The following is an 11,889-nucleotide window of genomic DNA, read 5'->3' as shown; positions in this document are numbered from 1 at the left end:
CAGTTTCCTTCTGGTGTTCTTTACCAAAAGTTCCTGGGTTGTGCAGAGTACCTTCTCAACAGAAATGTTATTCGTTCCTAACAGTCTTATCGTTTTCTGACTAACTATTCCATTACAAAGATGCCCATGAATTTAGTGCAAGCGATTTGCCTTGAAATCCAATTACAGCTTGATGAGAGATCAGAAGAAATGTGTGCCAATTTTAATATGCATTAATGACTCCTAAAACAGCACTCCCAATGTGTGGCCATTCCCTTTTAATTTGATTCTCCAACCTAATCATGGCTTAATGGAAAATAAATTAACCCCACTTCATTCAGAAGTACGCTTGTGCTTTTTATTAGGCATTAAGTATGGCAGGAAGATGCGAAACACAAACAAACAGAAATACATGGAATTGTTTATTATGTACAGCAGCGGCAAACTATAACTCTCTCTCTTAGAAAGACTGTTTGACAACATATAAGGTATTCTCTTAAAGGAACAAATAATAATAATAATAAAATGCTGCCCACAGATTTCTTCCTGTTTTGTTTTTCCTACTTGTCTTTTATCTCCTTACATATCACTTCTCTAAGCTTTTGCCTAATTTCCACTTTCTGTAGACTCTCCCTAAAGCTTATCTCACCTAATAGCCTCTGAATGTCAAGATGTGTCTCTAGTTAAGCAAATCTTTGTTTATTGTAGTCGAGGAAAAGGGAAAAATAACTTAAGATTAACAAGAAAAGGAATATGGGCTACACAAAAAGAAAATCTTATTGACGACTAGTAATAGATGCTACCTGTATTGATCACTTTAAAAGGTATATTTGAATATTCATGGAGAATACAGTAAAATAGTCACATGATAGATAGGCAGGGCCATATTTATGGTCAGGGAGAATAAGGGGGCCAAATGTTAATTACTGTTTTGCAGTCAGACACCACTACGAGCATGTATCAGTACAGATCTAGAGTTGTCACACATTATGGAAAATATAATTTAAATATGATTTAAGACAAGAATGTTGAAAACAGAAGCGACTCATTGAATCAAAGAGTTGCACACAGTACTGTAGCTAATCAGCTATTCATGTCGATCACACATTTATCATTTTCAGTACTGAGTCATTCTGAAAAAATGGCTCTGAGAAACACTCAAATTTTGTTTAGAATTTGACACTGGATTGTAGGATTCACAGAAGCTTTGATTCTGTATGTCTCTGTTAGCTTGAGGCAGTTTGACCATTCAAGAAGGCATTGTTATTGATTTAACACTGTTCGCGTTGGCATGTATGGGTCCTTTGTATGAAATACTGCTTCTTGACCCCTTTCAATTTTATCTTTGTCTTAACTTCATAATGTTGTGTATGTCCAATTGATGGTTGCACATTTTTTTGGTCTGGCTTCAGCATACATTTCCGCCTTTCATTCTCCAAAGTGAGTGGAGCAGGTCTATGGAATGTACAATAAAGGGATGTGATCTGGGATTGTGCTGACAAATTTCAGGGGCAAAGACTCACAACTCCTTCAGAACACAAGTTTGTTGTTCTGTGCATGTTCCTCTTGTTGATTCATATCCCGTTTTCTGGCAATGTTTGAACCTGGGCCTTTAAGTAAGTCAGAAAGAGTAGGAAGGTATTTTAGTCATGGAGTACTTCAAATATTCTGGTTTACGAATTTAGTAGAGCTAGAGAGGCAATATTTTGGGTCTTTGTGAGTGTTTTTGATTAGTCAAAAGCACTGATGTTTTTCAAACACTAGTGCAAGGTTGGTGGTGGGATGGTTCCTGGATCTAACCACTTCACTGTTGAACAAAGCTGCAGTGAAGTCGTGTGAGACAAAGTGCATAGTGGAAAAAAAAAATCAAGGTGTGTGTGTGTGTGTGTGTGTGTGTGTGTCTGTGTGTGTCTGTGTGTGTGTCTGTGTGTGTGTGTGTGTATGTATGTCTGTATATGACAGTAGGGCATGCTATACAAGTGTGATTTGCAGATACCCCTATATTCGGGATTCATTATATGCACCATCATGGTGTAAATAATATGTAGTACTAACAGCAGCTCCTCAGTGCTGTTTTAAGCATTACAAATTTAAAAAAAAAAAAAAAATATTCAGACTAATAATCATAGCACAAAGCTAATGATAATGAAGTCTGTGTAATCACAACTTTCAACTGTCCCAAAACTTCAAATGCATCTCTAAATTTGGCTGAAAAGTCTGCTGTTCCTCTGAAAATTGGTGATTTATTTGAGCAAAGGTGGTGGGGATGGGTGAAGTCTCTGGTTACATAAGTAAAACTAAGGACAAAAAGTAGAATTACAGATGCTTATTTCAGAAAATCCATATTAATATATTTGTCCTCATATTCAGCTAGCTTTCTAAGTCTCTAGAGCCAGTATTTAAAACTGTTCCTCATTTATGGCCTTTCTCCCTGATTACTTATGGTTTTATGCCTGATTCTGGTAATAATCAGGTGTGAGCTATGCATAAGTTTCACGTTCTACCATTTGAAGCCCCAACAGTTTAGATTAGGGGCTTTACAGTTAAATGTGAATTAATGATAGAGGCTGTATATAATATTTTATTGCAGCATATTAATACAAGTAGCGAATAACGAACATTACCTGGTATCACTAAACCTATGCAAAAGAAGAAAAGTAATTGTGAAAATGATAAAAAGTAAAATATGTCAACATTGTTCACATACAACAATCAATTAAACACAGTGGCCAAGTATGATGGCGTAGTAGACACCTGCCTTTTCAATCAAGGTGCCAACGTCTGAGTTGGAAGGAAAGCGGCTCACTGGTTAGATTGATTTATCTGTTTTCATTTCACTTTATTAATGAACTGGTCCAAGGACCCTTTTAACCCACAACATCAACAAAGGCACATCATGTAAAGCATATGTTTTCACATAATAGCTATTCCTGAAAACGCAATTTTTTTTTAAACTGCAAACAAACACTGATCTAAAATAAACTGACTGAGAGCACATGAAAGCACTGTGGCACCAATTGGCTTACTGCTGTCATAACTACAGGGAGAAAATAGATGAAATATTTCATAGTCTGTTGGAGAAAGAGAGAGTCAGAAATGACACTACAGTGACAAACAACAAAAGAATCCTCAAACTTCTGTACTCAAACACTAGTCATGAAATGGAGAGTTAAACGCACTGATTGCATACATTTACCTCTTTAATAAGTTAGCACTGCAACTTTTACCACAGGAAGTTTTTACAGCAAAAATGAAGGTCACAAAAAGCATACAGATCTCTTCCCTTTATATAAAAGAACATTCAGAGGTTAGCAAAAGCCTTTTTTGTGGATCAGATGGGGAACTCCGTGGATTGTGCTGCCTGCACACAACTAGCAGAGCCTGATGAATTTACTTGATTAGCTTTCAGTACTCATTTGAGGTATAGGGTTACTGTTTCAAATTTTCCATGGGAAGTGACCTGTCAGGAAGCCGAGTAAACATAAGGTTATGACCCCTTTGCACACACCTCTGGAAGGATATGGGATTGTTCACTAAACACCCCTCCAGTCTGCCTTGCTATATGACTGTGGAACAGTCTCTCTTCAGATTGTCTCTCATATTAACATGAGAATGACTGAGCTCTGCAAGGGTGACCATAGGACATCACATGGAGGAAACCGAAAAAGAAGTGCTATAAATAAATGTCATTAGAAGCCTGCTTGCTCTATTTTGTGTAAGTGAGCTCTGTTTCAGAAAGCGGTATTATCTGTAATGAAATCATGATTCATTATTTTTCCATCACAGTTTTCCTTTCCCCCCATTTATGATGACCTTTCTGATACTTTTGGAATGTTGGCATTACCTAGTTAAACTCAGAAACTGGTATGCTCTCAGTAATCCATACCTTGATCTCTCCAAGCATGAATGAGTTGACAGCGTTTGAACCAAATGCAAAAATACTTATCCACTTCTTTGGTTCTTTATTTAAGCCATCAGTGATGGCTTAAATATCAATGGAAAGACAACTGCTTATGGCTGTTCACTAGGCACATTATTATCTTGACTTAAAGCATTTGGACTTGAATATTCCCAAGTTTTATTATTACTCTGTCTCTTATCCTAAATTTCATGCCTTCTGTCTTTCCTGGTTTTCTTATAATCTTGCATTCCCATATCTGTTTCTTTTAACATATTGGTTCCTGTATTAATTTATTTCTTGAGGAAACTCTAGAAAGGTTCACTCTGATGGGTTCATCCTGCAGAGACATTTTTTATAATTTCTTTTCCATTCTGCCACCCTTTACATATGATTCATTAAGCCCCTCCTCCTCTACCTCCGTATGTAAATGCAGTAATGTTTTGTTTCTCCTGTAACCTAAATAAGGGTGACTTATCCTGTATATACCTTTTCAAAGTTTGTGTCTTCACCTGTTTCTCTACTCCGTAAAGTATAGGACTATCAAACAGTAATGAAAGGATAAGTAAAAACAGTATGAGTGAAACTCCACGAGGTAAATGAATCGATTGAAAATAAATGAATTGAGAGGTCTGATGAAGCTATTTAGTGAAAGCGCTTACCTTTTTATCTGCAAATAAATTTTGTATATTGAAACATAATAAGCTTTTGGTCGATATATTATGTGTGCTACACTTTTCATGGTCTGAAGAGACAAGAGGATTGTGCCTGGTTGTTTCGTTGCTTTTTGGTGTTCTTGGACTGTTTGAATAATGAAAGGATGTTTCTTATTGTAAAGGTTTGACACCCTATTTCTTCTCAAGCATAGAAATTACAGACATTAATTATCCATTTTGTCTGCTGGGAAAATACCAGTGAATCCTAAACTTGGCCCATCTGAGTATTGGAGCAACACTGGATTTTCAAGGCGTATTTCACTTTAGGCCAGAGCACTCATTTACAAAAACAAAAGCATGCATTTTGTCTCAAAAATTCACTGCTTATAATTCTCTGTTTGCTTGTTGAGTGTTTTGTGCTTATAATCTGTTTTAATTTTGCATATCTATAGATACACCAAGTGTTATAATACAATCATGGTAATGAGTGGAATTTTTTTTAATCAAGGATATAGGTTCATGAGCAGCCGTGAGACTAACAGCTTAAGAGCCGTTTAAATCCTAGCCAAGGTTACCCCATATTTAACAAAATGTTGCCGAGATATGTCAGTACTCCAAGGATTTATGGTTACAATATAGGCTTGTACAAGTCAAGCAATCCCAGGCTACCCCTGTCCATTAAGGACATAGGGACCAAGCCAGGAGTAAATTAGTGATTTACCATCTGTTGGTTCAAGTTACATTTGAATATGGTTAGGATTGAGCATTGCTTGACATGGAGAGGAAGGCTGTTCCAAGGAAGGGGTACTCTTTGAGACAGATACGTGACCCTCCAACCTGTCCTATTTATGTCACAGTTGAGGTTTAGCTCCTTAGAATATGTATTTTTGAAGCTTTTTTTTTTTTCTTTGGTAGATGTGCAACAAATCTCTTAACTCCCAGATTTCATAAAAATGGAATTTTATTTTTTTTTAAGAACCATAACTCAGTGTCTTGATTAAAAATCATCCTCTCCTAAAACTGTAATGTGAAGGTATAAAGGAATATAACTTATTTGTTTTAGCTTCTGATTTAAACTAGATATAGATTCAAATATAGTCCATTCAGGTATGATAAGGCTTGTATTATTTTATATAGTATTGAGTGGTCCATGGAGAGGAATGATTACCATCACCTTATTTTAACAAGGCTATCTACTGCTACTTATGCTGATATTATTTACTTCTCATGTCGACCATAATATATGATAAAGTTGCTCCTGCAAAACAGGAGGTGACATTTGATTGCACAGTAGGGCTACATAAGCTCCCTTTTGGCATTCTTTTTCCTGTCCAGTAATAATTTCCTAATGTCTATCTACTTCAAATTATGCCTCCAGATGTAGCTTTTGGAATTGCTGATGGTTTAATTATTTTGCCTCCAGAGCACATTTCATGTAAAGGTATTTCACACTCTCCAAATAGATGTGCTAATGCATTAACATCCCCAGTTATTGGAATGTATTGGACACCTTTTTCCTGAAATGATTGACAAGAAAAGAAAGAGAAAGAAGGGAAATAAGGAGAAACTTTGGTAAGATTTGAATCCCCACCGAATGGAATTCAGTGAATTAAGGTAAATGGTGGATCTGGAAATGTATATAATAGGGCTGCACCTTACATGGCAGATGACTTGTGTGTGCACCCCTAGAAACCTCACCACTTTAGGCAACAGAGTGTGACTCTTAGAAGGAAGAGGTACATATCCCCTTATTCCAACTGCTTGGATCTGCCATTGCTAAGCCATTTTGGGGCCACATTTCTTAATGGCTTAAGCTAAGTATTAGCCCCACAAATCAAAAAGGCAAGAGAACACCAAAATAACTAAAAGTAATAAATCAAAAGTGCTTCAAGGATGCCTCAGTGTCGTATGTAACTCAGAAAAGCAACAAAACTGAGTAAATGACATGTTCTTTTAATGAAGTTTAAGCATTAGCTCCTTGTGCTTATTGTCCATCTCCACAATGTGATTCTAACACACGATTCAAGAGAATTCGGCAGGGAAACTGAAAGTATGCCAGTATGAGAAGCATTAAGCTAATCCACACACTGAAAAACAGCTCTCAGTTAACAAACCAGCTCAAGAAAACGTTATCATGTTTCCATTATGAGTAAGTGGAGAATGGTAGAATTTTCCAGCATTTTGTTCATGAGCTATCACTCATAAGGTATCCGTCACATATACCCTGATGGCATTATTGGCTCCATAATACAGACAGAGCCATTGGATGCACTGCAATACTGAGCAGGAAAAGAAAATACTAGATTATTACTGTTACCAGTGCAAACCTTGTACACCCCTGTGTGACATACAGTAGCTGTTTTGCAATAGGTCACATGGTTTGACTACACTACAACCACAGCTAAGTAGTGCATAGTAATTTGTGTTACACATCAACCACAGCTAAGTAGTGCATAGTAATTTGTGTTACACATGACACTTGTTACATAAAGAACACTGTAGAGTGTAGCAGCATGTGACAGCAGCCGTCACATGCAATGCCTATTTTATCATTTTACGTTGAACAAAGGTCCAACATGGGTCATTATGCTTAGAAAAATGTAGACAAGTGTTTGTATATGCACTTATTATTTTGTTAACCTGCCTTCAGCCAAGACAAAAAAGCAGTGTAACTAACATTGAAATGACAGCATAGATATTCAACAATGCACATGTACAATCATTAAATGTACTGTACCCTTCCAAAAAAAAAACACCAATCTGAAACCAAAAGGGAGTTCTTGGTAACATAGTCTGCCTAGTAGAGGTACACTGGTTAGAAGATGTAAATTAGCTGGCATAATAACTTTCAGGATTTGAAGCAGTGGTCAGTATAAATGTATCAGGTATTACTTCATTTCTAAAGGAGGCATTTAGGGCAAGGTATTGGCGATATTTAGTGCTTTATTATAGACGTCGGATGAAAGAATGCAAATTACCTGACCCCCTTTTAGGGAGTTGCTGAAGTAGTTTTTTAGACTATTTGAATTGGATCCAATACTTTATGTAACGTGGAAAAATAAAGCCATGCTAGCTCATTTTCAAGGAAATAACCATGGAACTGTTTTGTAGAACCATAGTCTGACATTATAGACACTTTGCAAACTAGCAGGAGGTGGACAGCAGTCTTAAAAAATGTCTGTTAACATATACCAGTCTTCTTTTACAGTAAATTGGCAGTCTGATGTACATGACATCATGTATTCTGAAGACACTTCTTTTGCCAAATAAACTAACCTAACAGTGTGCTTATTATGACATGTCCTTTAGCAAAGTATGTGCAGTGTATAACATGTCATTACTAGTTTACATCTGTAAATCACAATTTGGGCTTATCTGTAAGCCACATCATTTGGTAATCATGAAAGCACTGATTATTTGCGTTGCACTTATTTTATTTATCTGTCTGTGGCAGCGTAATGCAACAATGTATCCAAAGCAGCTTTATGCCCATTGCACTTCAGTGGATACCTACTGCTGCAGCTTGATGTTTCAGCCCAGGTTCCTCAAATGTAATAGTCTCTGTCACTGAGCACTGCTGCCGTGTTTGACAACAGCATTCTTTCAAAAACACCTGTGCTGGAGTAGCTTGGAATTTCCAGAAATGCAGCAGCAAAAATCCAAAGGTACCTTGCCTATTTTATGGAATATTTTTGCAGGTATTTTGATGGGAAGTCCCAGTGGAAGCAATTATTTCACTATCCTTAATTTTTTTCTGTATTCTCTGCCTTTTGTATTACTGATACATCAGAGTGTGTGTGTGGTTCTTCTGCAAGAGGGTAAATGTAGACATTTCTGCAAACTTTGTATGCTGATGCAGCCATATTTACAAAGATTCTGTCCTTTCTATTCTGGTATTTATCCTGAGGGTATAAACCTATGTATTCATACAACAGTGTTCATTAACAGTGCACTTTTTTGTCACTGAGTGGTTAGCAAATCTGAGAACTACAGATAGGCAGACAGAACTCTGGATTTTACATTCTGACCACTGATCTGTGTACATGACTTCTACTACCGGTTATAGTAAACATAAAGTGCCTTAGGCAAAATGATCATCAGTTAAAGAAAAATGTTCACAATCCAAAATGCCGTCTATAGGAATGTAAGTGCCTACGTTTCTATAGTGGAAAATGTCACAGAATTAGTTTTTGTCCTATTTATGTTGCAAACAAAATTTAAATCCTTGGATCAAGTGGTTCTGATGCTGTTTGTTTTGCAGGTATGCAAAAAGTCAATCAGAGCTGGATCTGAGGATGCCTTGCATGCCTGGCACAGATCAGCTGTCAGTAACCTGTAGGAGAATACGTACAGAGAAAGGAACCCAAAGTGAGTGTGTAAATTGTGCAACCCAAAACAAAACCAATAACCAGAACCTAAACCTGAGGAAATTCTGAATTTTAGGGATGAAACCACTCAACTAGGTTTTTTGTTCAGTAAAAGACAAGTTTTAGCAATGTTGGTGGACTCTGCAATTATTGTACTGAATGTGTTGTCTGTTTGGCTCTGCTGATCCTGGACTACATGGACCATTCTGGTTATAAGTATAGAGATGGGACTTTAAGGAGATCCACACAAGACAATTTGGATTCTCCTGGTAAGGAACTTTTGTGGTCATTCCAACTATTGAACATGTCTGGTTAAGTACATGCAGAGTGAGCCATTATACTCAGTGATGGATCTGTTAAGTGCCAAATAAAATGCCACTATGACTTCATTGGACCTGGATGCCATGCACTTACTTTTAAGTCAGGTGACATAGGTTTTCTTACTACCTTAATTACATGTTGGTCAAAGGCCAGATTACCGTCTACATATGTTCTCGGATCCCTGACTACTAGGTAAAGTCTTAGGAGTGTCTTATCAGTGGAGTATTTAGCCTGGGTGGCTGTTTTCCCAAAAGGTGCAATAATGCATCTCTTGGTATTGAGTTTTAATCCATGACTTTGACACCAGAAATGTGTCTATGTTAAGCCCTCTTGTAAGATGTTTGTGTCAAGGGGGGAATCTCTGACAGCTCCCAATTTGCAGTCATCTGCAAACTTGGTCAGCCGAAGGCCCATGGCATTAGCCTTTACCTCTGAGAAGTAGTATATTACCATTTCACATTCTGTGTGCCATTCTTCTTTAGGCTATACAGTTCAAGCGTAAGAGTAATAATTATTACAGGGCATGACTCTTGACAGTGTTCACATTTAGGAAAGGTATGTACTATTTTGAATATTTGTACCCAGGAGTAGTTATGATAACCTAGTTCTCTTCAGTTAAGTAAGTTAAACCTTTATGTTGTTGGCATTCAACATACAGTATGTTATACCATTCAGACAATGACCAATATTCATCATATTGATCACTGCTGCAATAACCTTAGCTGTACGAGTTATATCCTACCAAGGATTTAACAGCTGGCCAACTTCCACAGCTTCAGGCCACCTTCCACGCACCCAAGCCATCAGTCAGCTCAAGCTGAGCTGACTAAAAAGATGGGTTTGGGCAACAAGCCCTTCAGAGCTTTCCTGCTGCTGAAGAGTACGCTCCTTTGAGGCTGTCAATGATCAACAGATATGTGCTATTCCTTTGCTGGGCAAATATGTTCCCTTTAGAGAAAAACCTTCCATTTAAAAAAAAAATTTTGTTTGTTAACACTTTCCTGTTCGAGGAAGTTATTTTAAAGCTATGAGTTTTGTGTTTAAACAGACTTTCACAAGACTGTATTGTACCTTTAAATGAGAGCGCTGTTTTTTCCTGTCAGTGCAAAAGATGTTTGAAGTATTTAAAAAACTTTTTCTGTGGAGAAATTGTGTTTATTTTACTTCTAGGGGACTGATTAAGTGTTCTTAGTGTTTTTTTTTTCTGTTACAAAAGTAACTTTTATTAGACTTTAAATTTTTACTGGCTTTTGCTGCTTATTTTTCCTGGGAAGGAGTCACCATTTTCAGCTTGCCCATGGAACAAACTGTTAATCCCATGGTCTGTCCTTCTTCTAGACAGAATAAGAAAAAGTTAAGCAAACAGAGCATTTGCAGTAGCAATGGACATGGCATCAGAGGTACTGTACCAACTTCTGGAAAATGACTCAGTGGATGGGACAAAGAAACTCTTATCAGGTTGCAAGGCAAAGACAGAAAGTTAAAGAAGATAGTCGAACACCTTTCACAAAGGATGCCAGCAACAACTTGCTAAGCAGTCCACAGGACATCAAAGGCAGATGTGAGGAGTACTTTCAGCAGTTTCTGAAAGAAGAAAATCTCACAGAAGCTATACTGCCCCAGACACAGCCTACGGTGAAAGAAGAGCCCACCCCTGGAAGAGTAAGAGCAGCACTAAGGAAAATGAAGTCAGATAAGCAGCAGGCTCAGATGAAGTCACAGCAGAGATGACCAAGATGTTGGGTGAGACGGGATAAATGGCTCCTGAGGGTACTCATAGCAGTGTGGAGAGAAAGGTGTATCCCAGATAACTGGAGAATAATCATACTAGTGCCACTGTTCAAGAACAGAGGACATTCACACTGTGGACAGTATAGAGGTATCAAACTCCTATCACACAGCATGAATGTTTTGGAGAGGGTGATTGATAAATGAATATGCAGAGTAGTAGAATGTAAGATGGGAGATGAGGAGTTTGGATTCAGATCAAGATGCAGCACAACCAACCCAATGCTTGCAGTAAGACAGATACTTGAGAAAATGCTAGAATTGAGGAAAAAGGCCAACTGGGCATTCATAGACTTAGATTTAACAGCTGAGAAAGCATATGGCAAGGTCCTCAGAAAGCTATGTACAGGGACTCAATGACTCAAGTACAAACAACATTCAGTCTTACAGATGGGTTCCCAGTGGGAGTGGTTGTGCATCAGGGTTCACTTCTGAGCCCACTGCTGTTCATACTGGTGATGGACTATGTTAGCAAATAAGTTGGAAGGGACAGATCAACAAAGTTACTGTATGCAGGCAATGTGGCATTGCAGGCAGACTCTGAGTAAGAACTTTCAGCAAAGGATAGGGGAATGGAATGCAAAACTGAAGGCAGATGGAATGAAACTGAGTACATATAAGACAGTTGTAATGGCAGGAAATGGGGTAATCAGAAGAAGCTGAGAAATTAAATAGAAGGGCAAACAGTAGAACAGGTTAACAGTTTCAAATGTCTGGGAGAGGTGTTGGGAGAGAAGGAAAGTATGAATGAGAAGGTCAAAGCTGGAATCAGAGGGGCTGCAGCCATCTGCCCCAGAGTTTCAGGGGTAGTCTATCATAGAAGAATGCCAAAGACGCTGAAAAGTAAGGCGTACAAATCAGTGGTGTGACCAGTACCTCT

The 11,889-nt window shown here is 37.8% G+C and overlaps 1 protein-coding gene across 1 annotated transcript in view; it reads left to right on the top strand.

The window, feature by feature from the left end:
* Window positions 1-11,889, top strand: part of PLXNA4 (plexin A4) — a 2,762,645-nt gene that overhangs the window by 1,021,341 nt on the left and 1,729,415 nt on the right. The window lies entirely within an intron of this gene.

The sequence above is a fragment of the Protopterus annectens genome, chromosome 2.part2, assembly GCF_019279795.1.
Source record: "Protopterus annectens isolate FY-2018-M chromosome 2.part2, PAN1.0, whole genome shotgun sequence".
NCBI lineage: Eukaryota > Metazoa > Chordata > Ceratodontiformes > Protopteridae > Protopterus > Protopterus annectens.
The sequence above is the reverse complement of the archived record's forward strand: the minus strand, read 5'-3'. Positions and strand labels throughout refer to the sequence as shown.